This window comes from Macaca nemestrina, chromosome 13 (genome assembly GCF_043159975.1).
Source record: "Macaca nemestrina isolate mMacNem1 chromosome 13, mMacNem.hap1, whole genome shotgun sequence".
NCBI lineage: Eukaryota > Metazoa > Chordata > Mammalia > Primates > Cercopithecidae > Macaca > Macaca nemestrina.
In genome coordinates, this window is record NC_092137.1 from 74,143,210 (window position 1) to 74,158,853 (window position 15,644).

The 15,644-nt window shown below is 45.8% G+C and overlaps 1 protein-coding gene and 1 pseudogene across 1 annotated transcript in view; both read left to right on the forward strand.

Moving 5' to 3' along the window:
• Positions 1-10,566, forward strand: LOC105465445 (palmitoyltransferase ZDHHC6 pseudogene; annotated as a pseudogene).
• LOC105465277 (actin gamma 2, smooth muscle) overlaps positions 10,198-15,644 on the forward strand; it is a 27,144-nt gene continuing 21,697 nt past the window's right edge. Inside the window, exon 1 of the mRNA XM_011713623.2 lies at positions 10,198-10,296. The gene's annotated coding sequence lies outside the window, so the exon portion shown is untranslated. The remainder of the gene's footprint in view (positions 10,297-15,644) is intronic.

Consider the following 15,644-nt stretch of genomic DNA (forward strand, 5'->3'; position numbering starts at 1 on the left):
ATTCACAACTATTACGGTTACCAAAATCATGCTTCGTTCACTCTGTTCCTCCTTTTAGCCCCTCTGGCTTGTATCCATGCTGCTTTCATTTTTATTTTGACTGTGTACACACAGCTTTGTAATCGGCTCTTCTTTGGAGGGAACACACTAAACACTGATACAAGTGCAGCCTGGAGAGATCCTCTTTCAGTTCTTCCACCTGGATTCACTGCATTTGCTGCCTTCTTGTTTACCTTGGGATTCATTTTAGGAACAACCATAGCTATTGGGAAGTTTTTTGTTTGTTTTTACCTTACAAGTTCTGGGACAACATGTGCAGATCGTGCAGGTTTGTTACATAGGTATACACATGCCATAGTGGTTTGCTGTATCTATCAACTTGTCATCTAAGTTTTAAGCCCCACATGCATTAGGTATTTGTCCTAATGCTCTCCCTCCCCTTGTCCCCCACCTCCCAACAGGCCTTGGTGTGTAATGTTCCCCTTCCTGTGTCCATGTGTTCTTATTGTTCAACTCCCACTTACGAGTGAGAACATGCAGTGTTTGGTTTTCTGTTCCTCTGTTAGTTTGCTGAGGATGATGGTTTCCAGCTTCATCCATGTCCCTGCAAAGGACATGAACTCATTCTTTTTTTTATGGCTGCATAATATTCCACAGTGGATATGTGGCATATTTTCTTTACCCAGTCGATCATTGATGGGCATTTGGGTTGGTTCCATGTCTTTGCTATTGTGAATAGTGCCACAAGAAACATACATGTGCATGTGTCTTTATAGTAGAATGATTTATAATCCTTTGGGTATATACCCAGTAATGGGATGGCTGGGTCAAATGGTATTTCTGGTTCTAGATCCTTGAGGAATCACCACACTGTCTTCCACAATGGTTGAACTAATTTCCACTCCCACCAGCAATGTAAAAGTGTTCCTATTTCTCCACATCCTTGACAGCATCTGTTGTTTCCTGACTTTTTAATGATCACCATTCTAACTGGCATGAGATGGTATCTCATTGTGGTTTTGACTTGCATTTCTCTAATGACCAAGAAGTTTGTTTTTTATCCAGATGAAAATCATCCTCAGAAACAAAACTTTTAGTCAGTCATGGATTGAAGAGAAAGCCAAAGATTGAATTTAACATTATCAACTAGAGGTCTTCGTTTTTCTTTATTGATATGAGAAGTAAATGGAGGAACTTTAAACAAGTATTTGTGTGGTCAGGGGTCCCTGAAGGAGATGGTCTGGAGTGGCCAATGAGAGAAGGCTATCACCAGTACAGCTTAACACTAGAACAGTTGAAATAAAAAGCAGGTAAGAGGCTGGGCACAGTGGCTCATGCCTGTAATCCCAGCAATTTGGGAGGCCCAGGCTGGAGTGCAGTGGCACAATCATATCTCACTGCAGGCTTGAACTCCTGGGCCTAAAAGCTCTTCGTGCCTCAGCCTCCCAGGTTACTGGGACTACAGATCCACACCACTACACCCAACTAATTTTTAATTTTTTTTTTTTTAATTTTTTTTTTTTTAGAGACAGGGTCTCGCTATTTTGCCCAGGCTGGTCTTGAACTCCTGGCCTCAAGCAATCCTCCCACCTCAGTCTCCCAAAGTGCTAGGATTACAGGCATGAGCCACTGGCCCTGATACAATTTTTCTAAATGTGTATATATCTTGAAAGTGTCTGGAAAGATTTAAGTTCAAAGTGGTTATCATGATGGTGGGAATTTTTTTCTACTTTGTCTTATTCCTGAAGTTTTTTGAATGAGTATTCTTTTTAGATCATATGAAAATAACTTTTATTTTGACAAAAGTAAAATGACAAACGTTTATTTTTGAAAGTTTCTGAATAAATATTTGCTATTTTCTTCCCTTGAATAAATTAAAAATCAATGACTGTCAAGTGGGAAAAAAATGTTGTTATATTGAAATGCTCAAATGCAAATCAAAACCATGAGGACGTGGGGCAACAGGAACTCTCACTCATTGCTGGTGGGAATGCCAAATGGTACAGCTACTTTGAAAGGCAATTTGGAAGTTTCTTACAAAACTAAACATATTCTTACCAGAAGATCTTGCAATTGCACTCCTTGGTATTTACCCAAATGAGTTGAGAAGTTATGCTAACACAGAAACTTGCAAAAGGATTTTTTTTTTTTTTTTTTTTTTTTTTTTTTGAGACAGAGTCTGTCTTTGTCACCCAGGCTGGAGTGCATTGGTGCGATCTGGGCTCATGGCAACTTCTGCCTCCCAGATTCAAGCAATTCTTTTGCCTCAGCCCCCTGAGTAGCTAGGACTACAGGCATGTGTCACCACACCTAGTTAATTTTGTATTTTTAGTAGAGATGGGTTTTCGCCATGTTGGCCAGGGTGGTCTCAAACTCCTAATCTCAGGTGATCTGCTTGCCTCAGCCTCCCAAAGTGCTGGGATTACAGGTGTGAGCCACTGCACCCAGCCCAAAAGGATGTTTAGAGCAACTTTATTCATAACTGCCAAAACTTGGAGGCAACTAAGCTGTCCTTGAGTAGGTGAGTGGATATGTAAACTGTAGTACATCCAAACAATGAAACATCATTCAGCACTAAAAAGAAATAAAATATCAAACCATAAAAAGACATGGAGAAAACTTAAATCCCTACTGCTAAGTAAAAGAAGTCAACCTTAAAAAGGCCACATACTGTATGATTTCAATTATATGGCATTCTGGAAAAGGCAAAACTATGGAGACAGTAAAAAGATCAATGGTTGCCAGTGGTTGTGGGGAGGAAAGGATGAATAATGGTCAGTGAAATTACTCTGTATGACACTACAGTATAAGGGTGGATACATGGCATTATACATTTGTCAAAACCCATTGAATGTACAACACCAAGAGCAAACCCTAACGCAAACTATGAACTTTAGGTGATAATGATGTGTCAATGTAGGTTCATCGGTTGTAACAAATGAACCGTTTTGGTGTAGGACTTTGATAGTGGAGGAAGCTGAGAGTATGTTGGTGTTGGGCGTAATGGAAACTCTCTATACTTTCTGTTCAATGTTTCTGTGAACCTAAAACTACTCTAAAAAAAAAAATAGTCTGGGCTGGGCGCAGTGGCTCACGCCCGTAATCCCAGCACTTCGGGAGGCCGAGGCAGGTGGATCATGAGGTCAACAGATTGAGATCATCCTGGACAACATGGTGAAACCCTATCTCTACTAAAAACACAAGAATTAGCAGGGTGGCATGCGTCTGCAGTCCCAGCTACTGAGGAGGCTGAGGCAGGAGAATCGCTTGAACCCAGGAGGTGGAGGTTGCAGTGAGCTGAGATCACACCATTGCACTCTAGCCTGGCAACAGAGCGAGACTCTATCTCAAAAAAAAAAAAAAAAAAAAAAAGTCTGTTTAATTAAAACATGCTCACATACAATGTTTTTAAAATAGCCACCCATTAGGATGGCTACTTTAAAAAAATAAAAAACAACCCTAAAAATAACAAAGTGGCCAGGCGCGGTGGCTCACGCCTGTAATCCCAGCACTTTGGGAGGCCGAGGTGGGCGGATCACAAGGTCAGGAGATCGAGACCACGGTGAAACCCCATCTCTACTAAAAATACAAAAAATTAGCCGGGCGCGGTGGCGGGCGCCTGTAGTCCCAGCTACTCGGGAGGCTGAGGCAGGAGAATGGCATGAACCCGGGAGGCGGAGCTTGCAGTGAGCCGAGATCGCGCCACTGCACTCCAGCCTAGGGGACAGAGCCAGACTCTGTCTCAAAAAAAAAAAAAAAAAAGTGTTGGCAAGGATGTGGAGAAATTGGAATCATTGTACACCACTGTTGGTGGAAATGGAAAATGATGTGATCCCTATAGAAAACCATTTGGCACTTCATCAAAAAAGTAAAAAGAAAATTATCAGATGGTCTAGCAATTCTGTATCTGGGTGTATACCCAGAAGAAGTAAAAGCAGGGTCTCAAAGAGCTATTTGTACATCCATGTTCATAGTGGCATTATTCACAATAGCCAAGAAGTGAAAGGACTTCGAGTGTCACTCAATAAATGAATGAATAAACAGAATGTGTTATACAGATACAATGAAATATTATTCAGCTTTAAAAAGGAAGGAGGCCACACATTGGCTCATGCCTGTAATCCCTGCACGTTGGGAGACACAGGTGGGAGGATCGCTTGAAGCCAGGAGTTCAAGACCAGCCTAGGCAACATATTGAGATGCCCCCTCCCACCGTCTCTACAAAAATTAAAATTTTTAAAAAATTAGCTGGGTGTGGTGGAACATGCCTATAGTCCTAGCTGTTTGGGAGGTTGAGGCAGGAGCATTGCTCAAGCCAAGGAGTTTGAGGCTGCAGTGAGCTATGATCACGCCACTGCACACCAGGCTGGGTGACAAAGTAAGACCCTGTCTCTGAAAAATAAAATTACATAAATACAAAGCAAGGAAATTTTGACTCATACTATAGCATGGATGAACCTTGAGGGCAAACACTGTGTGACTCCACTCTTATAAGGTACTCAGAGTTGTCAGATTCAGAGACAGAAAGCAGAAGAGAGGTTGCCAGGGGCTAGGGGAGGGCAAAGTGAGGAGTTGTTTAATGGATACAGTTTCAGTTTTGCAAGATAAAAAAGTTCTGGAGACTGGTTGTATAACGGTGGCTCACGCCTGTAATCCCAGCACTTTGGGAGGCCAAGGCGGGCGGATCACAAGGTCAGGAGATCGAGACCATGGTGAAACCCCATCTCTACTAAAAAAACAAAACAAAACAAAACAAAACAAAAAAAACAATGTGAATATACTTAATAGTACAGGACCACCGGGCGCGGTGGTTCACACCTGTAATCCCAGCATTTTGGGAGATAGAGGCAGGTGGATCACTTGGGGTCAGGAATTTGAGACCAGCCTGCCCAACACGGTGAAACCCCATCTCTACTAAAATACAAAAATTAGCTGGGCGTGGTGGCGGGTGCCTGTAATCCCAGCTACTCAGGAGGCTGAGGCAGGAGAATCGCTTGAACCCGGGAGGCAAAGGTTGCAGTGAGCCGAGATCACGCCATTGCACTCCAGCCTGGACAGCAGGAGTGAAACACCATCTCAAAAAAAAAAAAAAAAAAAAAAGTACAGAACCACACATTTTTAAATGGTTAGTATTGTAAATTTTATATTATATGTGTTTTCCACAATTACAATTTTTTAAAAGTTAAAATGTATAAAAAGAAGTGCTCAGCCTTCCTAAGGATGTTATAAAACAGAGACTAAACAGGAAAGACATTTGATTAAACTTTAGTAAGGTAAATACTACCAGACAAAATCGAAAGGCAAATGTTTAAACTGGGGGGAAAATATTTGCAACACTTGTGTTAGGCAAAAGGCTAATAATATCACTGATATAATATACAAAGATCTCTCATAACTCAAGAAGATAAAGGTGAACAATCCAATAGGAAAAAATAAATAAATAAATAAACAATAACCAGCCATTTTCAGAGAAAGACAAATTAAAAAAAAAAAAAAAAAAAAGTTAGGCTGGACACAGTGGCTTATGCCTGTAATTCTAGCACTTCAGGGGAGCTGAGGCGGGTGGATCACCTGAGATCAGGAGTTCCAGACCAGCCTGGCCAATAGGGTGAAACTCTGTCTCTACTAAAAAACACAAAAATTAGCCAGGCATGGTGATGCACACCTGTAATCCCAGCTGTTAGGGAGGCTGAGGCATGAGAATCGCTTGAACCCAGGAGGCAGAGAGGTTACAGTGAGCCAGGATCACACCACTGCACTCCAGCCTGGGTGACAGAGGGAGACTCTGTCTCAAAAAAAAAAAAAAAAAAGAGAGAGAGAGAAGAAAAGTTAATATAGGCCAAACATGTTCATTCTCATTAGTTACCATATAATTTTACATTTTCATTTTAGGCTGGGTGCGGTGGCTCATGCTATAATTCCAACACTGTGGGAGGCTGAGGCCGTTGGATCGTTTGAGGCCAGGAGTTCGAGACCAACCTGGGCAACATGGTGAAACCCTGTCTCTAAAAAAAATAAAAGTAAAAATAAATTAGTTGGGCAGGGTGGTACACGCCTGTAATCCCAGCTACTATGGAGGCTGAGGCAGGAGAATCACCTAAGCCCAGGACGTCAAGGCTCCAGTAAGATGTGATTGCACCACTGCACTCCAGCCTGGGCAACACAGCAAGACCCTGTCTCAATAATAATAATAATAATTTTAAAACAAGAAGATACTAAGTTTCTCCTTCCTGATTAGGAAACATTTAAAAGATGAGTAATTGCCAATGATCCACATGGTTCGTCTGGACACAAGGAGAGCCAGAGGAGCAGAGTGGCTCATTTGTACAATTGCCCACTCAAGGAAACAGCTCAAGATTTGAACACCTAGTCCGTATATTTTCCTCTTTTTTTTTAACCATTGCATATATTACTTTTGTAGTTAGGGGAAAAAACAAACAGTTCTAAGGTGGCCAGTCATATGAAAACTGACATGTTTCTAAATGTAATAAACAAATGTAATGTACTGAAAAAAAATCCCATATTAATGCTAATTGTCTAATAACATGAAGAGGGAGGTGGCCTCATATTCTCCCAGCAGGAGTATAAACTAGTACAAATTTTTTTTTTTTTTTTTTTTTGAGGCGGAGTCTTCACTCTGTCGCCCAGGCTGGAGTGCAGTGGCACCATCTCGGCTCACTGCAAGCTCCGCCTCCCGGGTTCATGCCATTCTCCTGCCTCAGCCTCCGGAGTAGCTGGGACTACAGGCGCCCGCCACCGCGCCCGGCTAATTTTTTGTATTTTAGTAGAGACGGGGTTTCACCGTGTTAGCCAGGATGGTCTCGATCTACTGACCTCGTGATCCGCCCGCCTCGGCCTCCCAAAGTGCAGGGATTACAGGCGTGAGCCACCGCGCCTGGCCTAGTACAAATTTTTTTAAGACAACTTGGCAGGTTCCATCAATATTTCACATGTGCTTACTTAATCAAAGAATTCCACTTTAACAAATTTACCATATGAAAATACTCCCACATGTGCACAAAGGCACATTACAAACTTTTAGTAATGTTAGCAATGTTGGCATGAGTAAAAACACTGGAAATGACCCAAGAGCCCATCAATAGGATATTGGTCAAATAATTTATGGTATATATCCTACTATGTAAAACGATGTTAGAGTTTTAAAAATTACATGAACTGATTTTGAAAGACATCCGAGAGTATTATTAAGAGAACATGACAAGTTTCAGAACAGTTGTAAAAACATATGCAATGACATAGTCCCATTTTTGTAAAATAATATTAAAATGTTAGAAAAAATCTGGAAAAAATATTTTTTAAATAGGTATCCTATTGCCGTTAACAGTGGTCTTCTCTGGCTTAGGTCTAAGTGGGATTAGAGGGAGCATTTGCTCTCTAAAATACACATTTTTATATTTTTTGAAATTTTGCATTGAATTTTTGAAACCAGAAAAACATGTTAAATATAAAAAATCGAGTACCTGGTGTAACCTCCCCCACCTTCTGATCTCTCCCTAAACATTTCCTCAGAGCTTCAGTTTATTCAGTTAGTCCCCGCTTTCTGGTCTCTGGGCTGTTTGGAGCCCAGATCACAACCAGTGCCTTTGTTATAGGCTTTTCATTGTTTATCGGCTGACTGTGCCAACTAAGAGGTGAATATCCATAAGGGCAAGGTGTCCCCACCTGCACCCTGACCATGGTGCTGAGTGATTAGAAGAAAGCTCACTCTGTGAAGCAACTCTTACTCTGAGAAGGAAAAGGATGCCCCCTCTAGACCCATGATCAGGTCAAGGGAGATTGGCACCCTGTTCCTGCCCTGGCCTCATTCCCACACAAGAAGAGAGAATCAGAGTGGGAGCTTATGACCCTGTCACTTAGCGTTGAGCTACCTGCCTCAGCCGATTGGGACTGCGAGCACTCTGTCCATGCTGGAACAGCTCACACCTCATCCACTGCCACCTTGTATGCAGCACAGCTCCGGAAAGGGAGCTTCTTCCCTCTAGAATCCCCAGTGAGGGTTTTTCTAGGAACTTGAAAGGCTCAGGAAGCTTCCCACAGGGCCTGGAATTTAGACTTAGGCACTAAACACGTAGGCCAGTGATCAAACGATGAGTAAGTGAATCTCGCAATGACAACAGTGTTTCTTGTCGACAGGGAACAACTGCAGGTCCTCATGGAAAGCCTTTTTTAATCTTTCCTCTGGGCTGTCTCAGCAGAGGACACTCCTCATTCACACCTTCTCCTGCCTCAATTTTCAGTTAATGAGGAAGCCAGATCTGCACCAAGCCATTGCACCAGGCCACCCAAAACCACCTGGAAGTCCTTATGCACTTAGCAAGGATGCAATGCATGCTTCTTCTATTGAAGCGGGGGTATCCTGGGCAGTGGGTGGTGAAAGTTTGAGAGACACAGGTGGCTGAGGCCCACTCCCCGAGTTTCTGTTGCAATAGGGCTAGGTGGTGCCTGAGAACCTGCATTGTGAGCACATTCCCATGTCACGCTGCCACTGCACTCTGGTGGTCCTCAACCTCTGTGTTGATGATGGAGCAGAGTCAGGGAGGCCAGTCAGGAAACTGTGCCCCACTCCAGGCCAGGTAGGACTGGAGCCTGAGGCAGCACAGGCCAGCAGGGATGGAGGGAGGACACAGAGATGAGGGGCATTTCTGATAGGGGGAGCACCAGGCTGTGGTGACCAGGTGGTTGTGGGAGCATGAGGGAGACAGAGGGTTCTAGACTGACTGGCTTCTAGCTTGAAGGGCTGAGGGGATGGACTCGGAAGTTGGCAATGCAGGAGGCACAGCAGCTTTGAGGGTAGGGAAGAAGGGCTCAGTTTTAGACAGGATGAGTTTGAAGAGCTGGAGAGTCATCTGGATTGGAATGTCCAATAGGCAATTGATCATTTTAGTCTGGATCAGGGTGAGGGAGGGGGACCATGAGAATGTGGAGTTGAAAGTCATACCACAGAGCTGGTAGCTGATTAATGTGGGAAATGAACAAGCTACCTAGGGAGAGTACATGAATTACACAAAGAAGAGCAAGAACCAGCCAGCCATGGTGGCTCACGCCTGTAATCCCAGCACTTTGGGAGACCAAGGAGGAGGGATTGTTTGAATCCAGGAGTTCAAGAGCAAGACTCTGTCTAATAAAAAAAAAAGAAGAAGAAGAAGAAGAAGAAGGCCAGGTACAGTGGCTCACACCTGTAGGCCAAGGCAGTCAGATCACAAGGTCAGGAGTTTGAGACCAGCCTGGCCTGTAGGAAAATCCTACAGCCTGGCCAACATGGTGAAATCCTGTCTCTACTAAAAATACAAAAACTAGCTGGGTGTGGTGGCAGGTGCCTGTAGTCCCAGCTACTCAGGAGGCTGAGGCAGGAGAATCGTTTGAACCCGGGAGGCGGAGGTTGCAGTGAGCCAAGATTGTGCCATTGCACTCCAGCCTGGGAGACAGGGCGAGACTCTGTCTCAAAAAAAAAAAAAAAAAAAAAAAAGAAAAGAAAAGAAGAAGAAGCTCAAGAATCACAGGACTGTGGAAAATCCTACAGGCCAGGAGTCTTGTTAGGTGTGCCGCAACCCTGAAGCAGGTCCCTCAGTCTGTAATTCTCGATATTTAGAGACTGGTAGAGGAAATCCATGAAGAACCCAAGAGAGAATGAAGCTTAAGGTGTCCTGAGACCCTCAGAGAACTCAGCTCAAGGGTTAGGAGCTTGTGCCAAGGTGCAGCAGGTGAGTAAGGCACACAGGATTTCTTTCCTGGGTACAGATGGCATTTCTCTCCAGCTTTCGTTGGTCCCAGGCTTGTGCCAGACAAGGCATAATTGCACCCATTCTGGGGACACTGCCTGGGTGTCCCAGGCAGGCCCAGGGGCGGCACGCAGCAGGGCCTGAGGAGGGAGGTGTGGATGGAGGAGGCTCACTGCCATTCTTGGTATGGTTCTCACTCCAGGAGCACAGCTGCATCTGGTCTCACTCTGGGCAACTTATAAGGCCTGCTGTGAGTTTTGTTTATGCAAGTGCAGCATAAAAGGAACAAATCTACCAGCACCGGGGCTGTTGCCACTGAGTCCTTTTGCATACATTTTTCAAATGATAATTCACTCTACCCACCCCCTTCCCTACCCCCAAGGCGATTTATTGAAAAAACCACCTTATATGGTAATATTGCTAACACACCGTCAGCTGGCCTTTTTAGGGACTTTGTTTAAAGAAGATCCGCCTCTGGGGTTTTATATTGCTCTGGTATTCATGCCAAAGACACACCAGCCCTCAGTCACTGGGAGAAGAACCTCTCGTACCCTCGGTGAGTACTGTACGGCTTTTGCCACCTCTTCCTTTCCGGGGCTGCCTGGCCTCCTGGGTGCGGGAGGTGCCTCCAGATTGGCCTGACTTCTGTGGCGCTGGCCCAGATCACATGCCAGGGCACTTGGTGGGAAGCGGCACCTGCGAACATACTGCAGCCTGCCGGGAAAAGGCATCGCTGGCCATGGGACATCCTGGGGCAGGGGCAGCTTGGAACCGCTCCCTGCCTCAGAAGGGGCTGGTGGGATATAATGCCTGCAGTCTGTACTAGCCCTGCTCCCCGGGGTCAGTGAAGGTCCACATCCTGATGTCCTTTGTCTTGGGTTAGAATGTCTGGGAGGCTGTTTTAGGGGATCATATACTTTGCAGAAAAGCAGCTTCTTTTCAGAATACTTGAGTTAAAGCCAACAGTGGTCCTGGTGTCCGTGAGCTGTTTAGTCCATGAAATGTCTGTGCTGGGAATGGGAGGGTATTTTCTTCAGATCCCCTGGGTCTCTCTCTCTGTCCTCTGATTTGTGCTTGGCTGAGGAGAATGAAGGGTTTTTGCAGTCCTTGAAGGCTCTAGGATCATTGGGGGATGGGGAAAATTCCACTTGCCCTGTGGCATCATGAGGTTCTGGGGTAGAAGGACCTTGGGGCCCATCTAGTTCATTCTCCTCCTCTGATGAGGACATTGAGGCCTAGAGACATTCAGCCACTCATTCAAAAGACTCACACCCAACTGTGACCATTTGCAGATGTCATTACTCCCCAACCCACCCAACACACACAGACACACGTGCACAAAGAATTAAGAGGAAGATGAGATTAAGGGGCCACGTCCACGTTTGGCATCAGAACTCACTAGCATCTCTTCACAGATGAGGTAGGCTGGGTGTGGCGGTGCAGGCCTTGAAGGCAGACTGCCAGGCTAACCAAGTTACTGAGCGACCTCAGCTTCCTCACCTGGAAAATGGGGGCAAGAATAACAGTATTTACTTGGCGATGGTGTGAGGATTAAATGAGAGAATGCATATATACGGCACTCAGCTCAAGGCTGTCAGGGCCCCGCCCTGAGTTCTCAAACTTTAAGAATCACCTGGAGGGCTTGTTAAAACCTAGATTGCCCTATGCCCCACCCCAGATTCTGATTCCAGTAGGCCGAGATGTGGCCTGATACTTGGGATTCCTAACAAGCTCCCAGGCGATGCTGAGGCTGCTGGTCTGGAACCACACTTTGTACAGGGAGGCTCTAAGTGCTCACTTTGATTACCTGAATGTGGGTTTGGACTCTCATACTAACCCTTGGGCTGAAAAGAGGCAGAGCTTCCTGTGACAGAGACGGATGGGTGCTGGAGAAACTGCAATGAACAGTAAGATCCTACATGCCAGGCCTGAGAAAAGGGGATGGGCTGTGTGACATCATGAACTTGGGGCAAGATATCTTTCCGCTTTCCCCATGTTCATTCTGCCAACATTTACTGAGCACTTATTATGGGCCAGGCACTGTCCCTGCTCCTTAGGGACAGTGGAGAGGCTTCTGCAGTTACTGGAAGAGACAGATAAACAGATGAGAACCATGGAGCAAATAAGTACATGAAAGGGGTAAAGCCCAGGAGGAGCCCATCACTCAGCCCAGGAGTTATCAGGGAAGACTTCCTGGAGGAAGAGGTGCCTGAGCTTGGTCCTGAAGTAAGGTAGTCCTGGTAAAGAGTGAGCATGGTTTTTGGGACTCAAGCGGCTCAACTCCACTGAATTTAGATGGCAAGGCAAGAATCAGGTAAAACTAAATTCAGAGGGGTCAACAGGGCTGGATTACAAGAGCTTTAGACTCTAAAGGATCAGGCTATGGGGAGCCATGGAAGGGTTTTAATCTGGAGGGTATCTGTTGAAGGGGCTGCTTTGGCAGCTGTGAGGAGAGTGGACTGGAGCAGGGCAAGAGCACAACTGCAGCATGCGGTGGTCCTGAGCTGGTGGCATGGGTGCTGTGGAGGTAGAAGAAAGAAGGGCTGGTGATAGGTTGAGAGGGAAGAGGGCGGCACCAGGGCATTGGGCGTGGGCTCAGGGTGGGTGGTGTGAGTCTGTGAGGGCAGCTCCAGGCAGAGGCTGGTGATGAGGAGAGCAGTCCTGGAGGTGTGGAGTTGGGGTGCCGGGGTGGGGGGGTTGGTGGGGGAGATGCACAGCAGGCTCTGCAGGCCTAGAGCGCAAGAGAGGGGTCTGGACAGGAGCAGAACCAGGGGAGTGAATGGAAGGCCAGGTAAGAGCCAAAAGAGAAGGCACCCGAGACAGATTCTGGAGGATCCAAAATATTACTCAACAGAGTTGTTTTTAATTGAACTCACGTATATATATGAACCTCGTGAAGATACCACGAAGTTAATTAGAGGTGCTGTTAGAATTTTCCACCATGGCAGTGTTTTTCATAGATGATTTCTCTCTGCCAGGGTTTCTGATGGTTTGTATATATGCGTAGGCAAACAATAAAAGGCAGAGAGGCAGCTGCTTACATGTCACTTGAAGCCCTCACCCAAAAACCTGTCCCCAGCTATTGTTTGAAATCTCATCATCACAGAGGCCCTCCTTTTAGGCCTAACACTTTCTGTCAAAATGAAAATGTCTTTGAGAACGGACATAAATTCAACTTTCAATAGTCATTGATGTGTGAAGCGGATCATTCAATTCCTTTCAATATGACAGGTTTCATCCTGGGAGCAAGTTTTGATGGAGAAGAGTAAGAGAGATTAATAAGAATTATTATTCTTTGCAGCATTTGACGACAGGGATTGATGAGGCCCAGAAAGTAAATATTTTAGGCTTTCAGAGCCTGAAGGTCTCTGTCACAAGTACTCAATTCTACCATTGTAACAAAAACAGCCATAGATAATATGTAAGTGAATGGGTGTGGCTGTGTTTCAGTAAGACTTTATTTATTAGACTCTGAGACTTGAATGTCATAATTTCCATGGGTCATGAAATATTTTTTTCTTTTGTTTTTTTCTCAACCATTTGAAAATGTAGGGCCAGGTGCAGTGTTTGCACCTGTAATCCCAACACTTTGGGATGCCAAGGCAGGAGGATGACTTGAGGCCAAGAGTTTGAGACCAGCCTGGGCAACATAGCAAGACCCTGTTTCTAAAAAAAAAAAAAAAAAAAAATTCAAATTAGCAGAATGTAGTGACCATGCCAGCCACATGCCTGTCATCCCAGCTCCTAGGACGAGGAGAAAGGATCCTTGAGCTCAAGGAGTTCAAGCCTGCAGTGAGCTTGATGGTGCCACTGGACTCAATGCCTAGGTGACAGAGTGAGGCCCAGTATTTAAAAAAAAAAGAGCCGGGCGCGGTGGCTCAAGCCTGTAATCCCAGCACTTTGGGAGGCCGAGACGGGCGGATCACAAGGTCAGGAGATCGAGACCATCCTGGCGAACACGGTGAAACCCCGTCTCTACTAAAAAAATACAAAAAAACTAGCCGGGCGAGGTGGCGGGCGCCTGTAGTCCCAGCTACTCCAGAGGCTGAGGCAGGAGAATGGCGTAAAACCCGGGAGGCGGAGCTTGCAGTGAGCTGAGATCCGGCCACTGCACTCCAGCCTGGGCGACAGAGCCAGACTCCATCTCAAAAAAAAAAATAATAAAAAATAATAAAAAATAAAAAAAAAAGAAAGGAAAAACCATCCTGAGATACAGGCCATATAGAAACAGGCTGGAATTTGCCTACATTTACAATGTCTACGGCACCTTCATTTCCATTCCGTCATCTTGTGAGATAGATACTATCATTTCCATGTTCTAGCGGAGGAAACTAAGGCCCAGGGAAGGACAAAGGGACTGGGCTGTGGGAAGGGGGAACCAGGAGGGAGAAGAGGGTAAAGGAAGGAGCAGTGAGAAGATTTCTAGAGCCAAACTTGTCTCCTTCTAGGTACTGGGGTGGGTGGATTTTAACAGCTCTGCCCTCACATGGTGTTTGGGGTGGCCAGGGAGACAGACGGGTGAGTGAGCAAATGACTTGCACTCATTATGTCTTTGGTTTCTGGCCACCTTCGGGGCAAAGGGAATAAAAGCTTCGTTCTTGAGTCAGTGAGAGCTTCAATGAAGCCCAGATGTCATTTGTGCTGAAGGAACCAGAGCAACTCTCTGCTCCCCGCCAAGCATGAAGCGGTTGTGACCCCAGGAAACCACAGTGACTTTGGCTCTGGTTCAGCTGACATGCTCGAGTCTAGCCACAAATTACCAGAAAGCAGCTGAGGAAAGTTTAGAATTTCTCCTGGCAGAGACAGTACAAGAGTCTGGCTCCAGGGTGAACACCTTCTTCTCAGAGCAGCACGGGCCCTTCGGAGGCTCGACTCCACCAGCCTTCCCCCTGCCTTCCCTCTGCCTTCCCCGCCCTCGCTTCACATTGGATTTTGCCTTCAAAATAGTAAACTCCAAGCCACCTGAAGTGCCGCAGAACAGCGTTGTTGACAGCTTCAAGCCGCCTTGTGGCTGGTCTCAGCCGCTGCTCTGCACTGGAAACAAAATTCCAGGCTCTGCCTCTTTCTGTGTGTGGGAAACGCTGGAGGGAGTTTGGGGAGGGAGACGAAAGGGCTCATTGAAAACCCAGACGGGCTTGAACCATAAGTCACACAGGAGAGACGGACGCTGAGGGACCCTAGAGGGAGACAGTGTCGGAGCACAGCTTTGCCTCTTTTGCTACTTCCTCGCTTTGGAGGTTGCTTTCCCCTCAAGGTGGACCACCTGCTAGAGCAGGGCAGCACTGCTGTTCACTGGCCAGCTTGGAGAGAAAACTGCCCATGTGATTCTAAGTCAGGCCCTTGTGACTGAACCATCATGAGGCTGGACTGTGGGGACTCAGGTGGCAGAGCACACCAGGTCTGGGAGGGGGCCACTCAGATGGCGACATTGTCATTCAATATTTATTGAACACCTACTGTCTTAATCCATGTTTGTTGCTACCACAGAATATATAAGACTGGGTTATTTATAAACAATGGAAATTTATTTCTCAAAGTTCTGGAGGCTGGGACGTCCAAGATCAACGCACCAGCAGATTCAGTGTCTGTCTGGTGAGAGCCCAGAGCCTGCTTCCAAGATGGCGCCTTGTTGCTGTGCCCTCACGTGGCAGGAGGGCAAGAGAGAGCGAGAAGGGACCAAATTCGCCCTTTTATAAAAAACCCATTCCTGAGAAGGACATTAGTCCATTCAAGAGGGCAGAACCCTGCTGCTAAAATTGGTAACGAAATTTCAACATGAATTTTGAAGGGCACAAACATTCCAACCATAGCACCGCCTATGTGTTAAACACCCACTTAGGTGCTGGGGCTGTAAAAAGCAAATCTAGGTGTGGCCCTGGCACAGGAGGGACTCCATTTCATAGA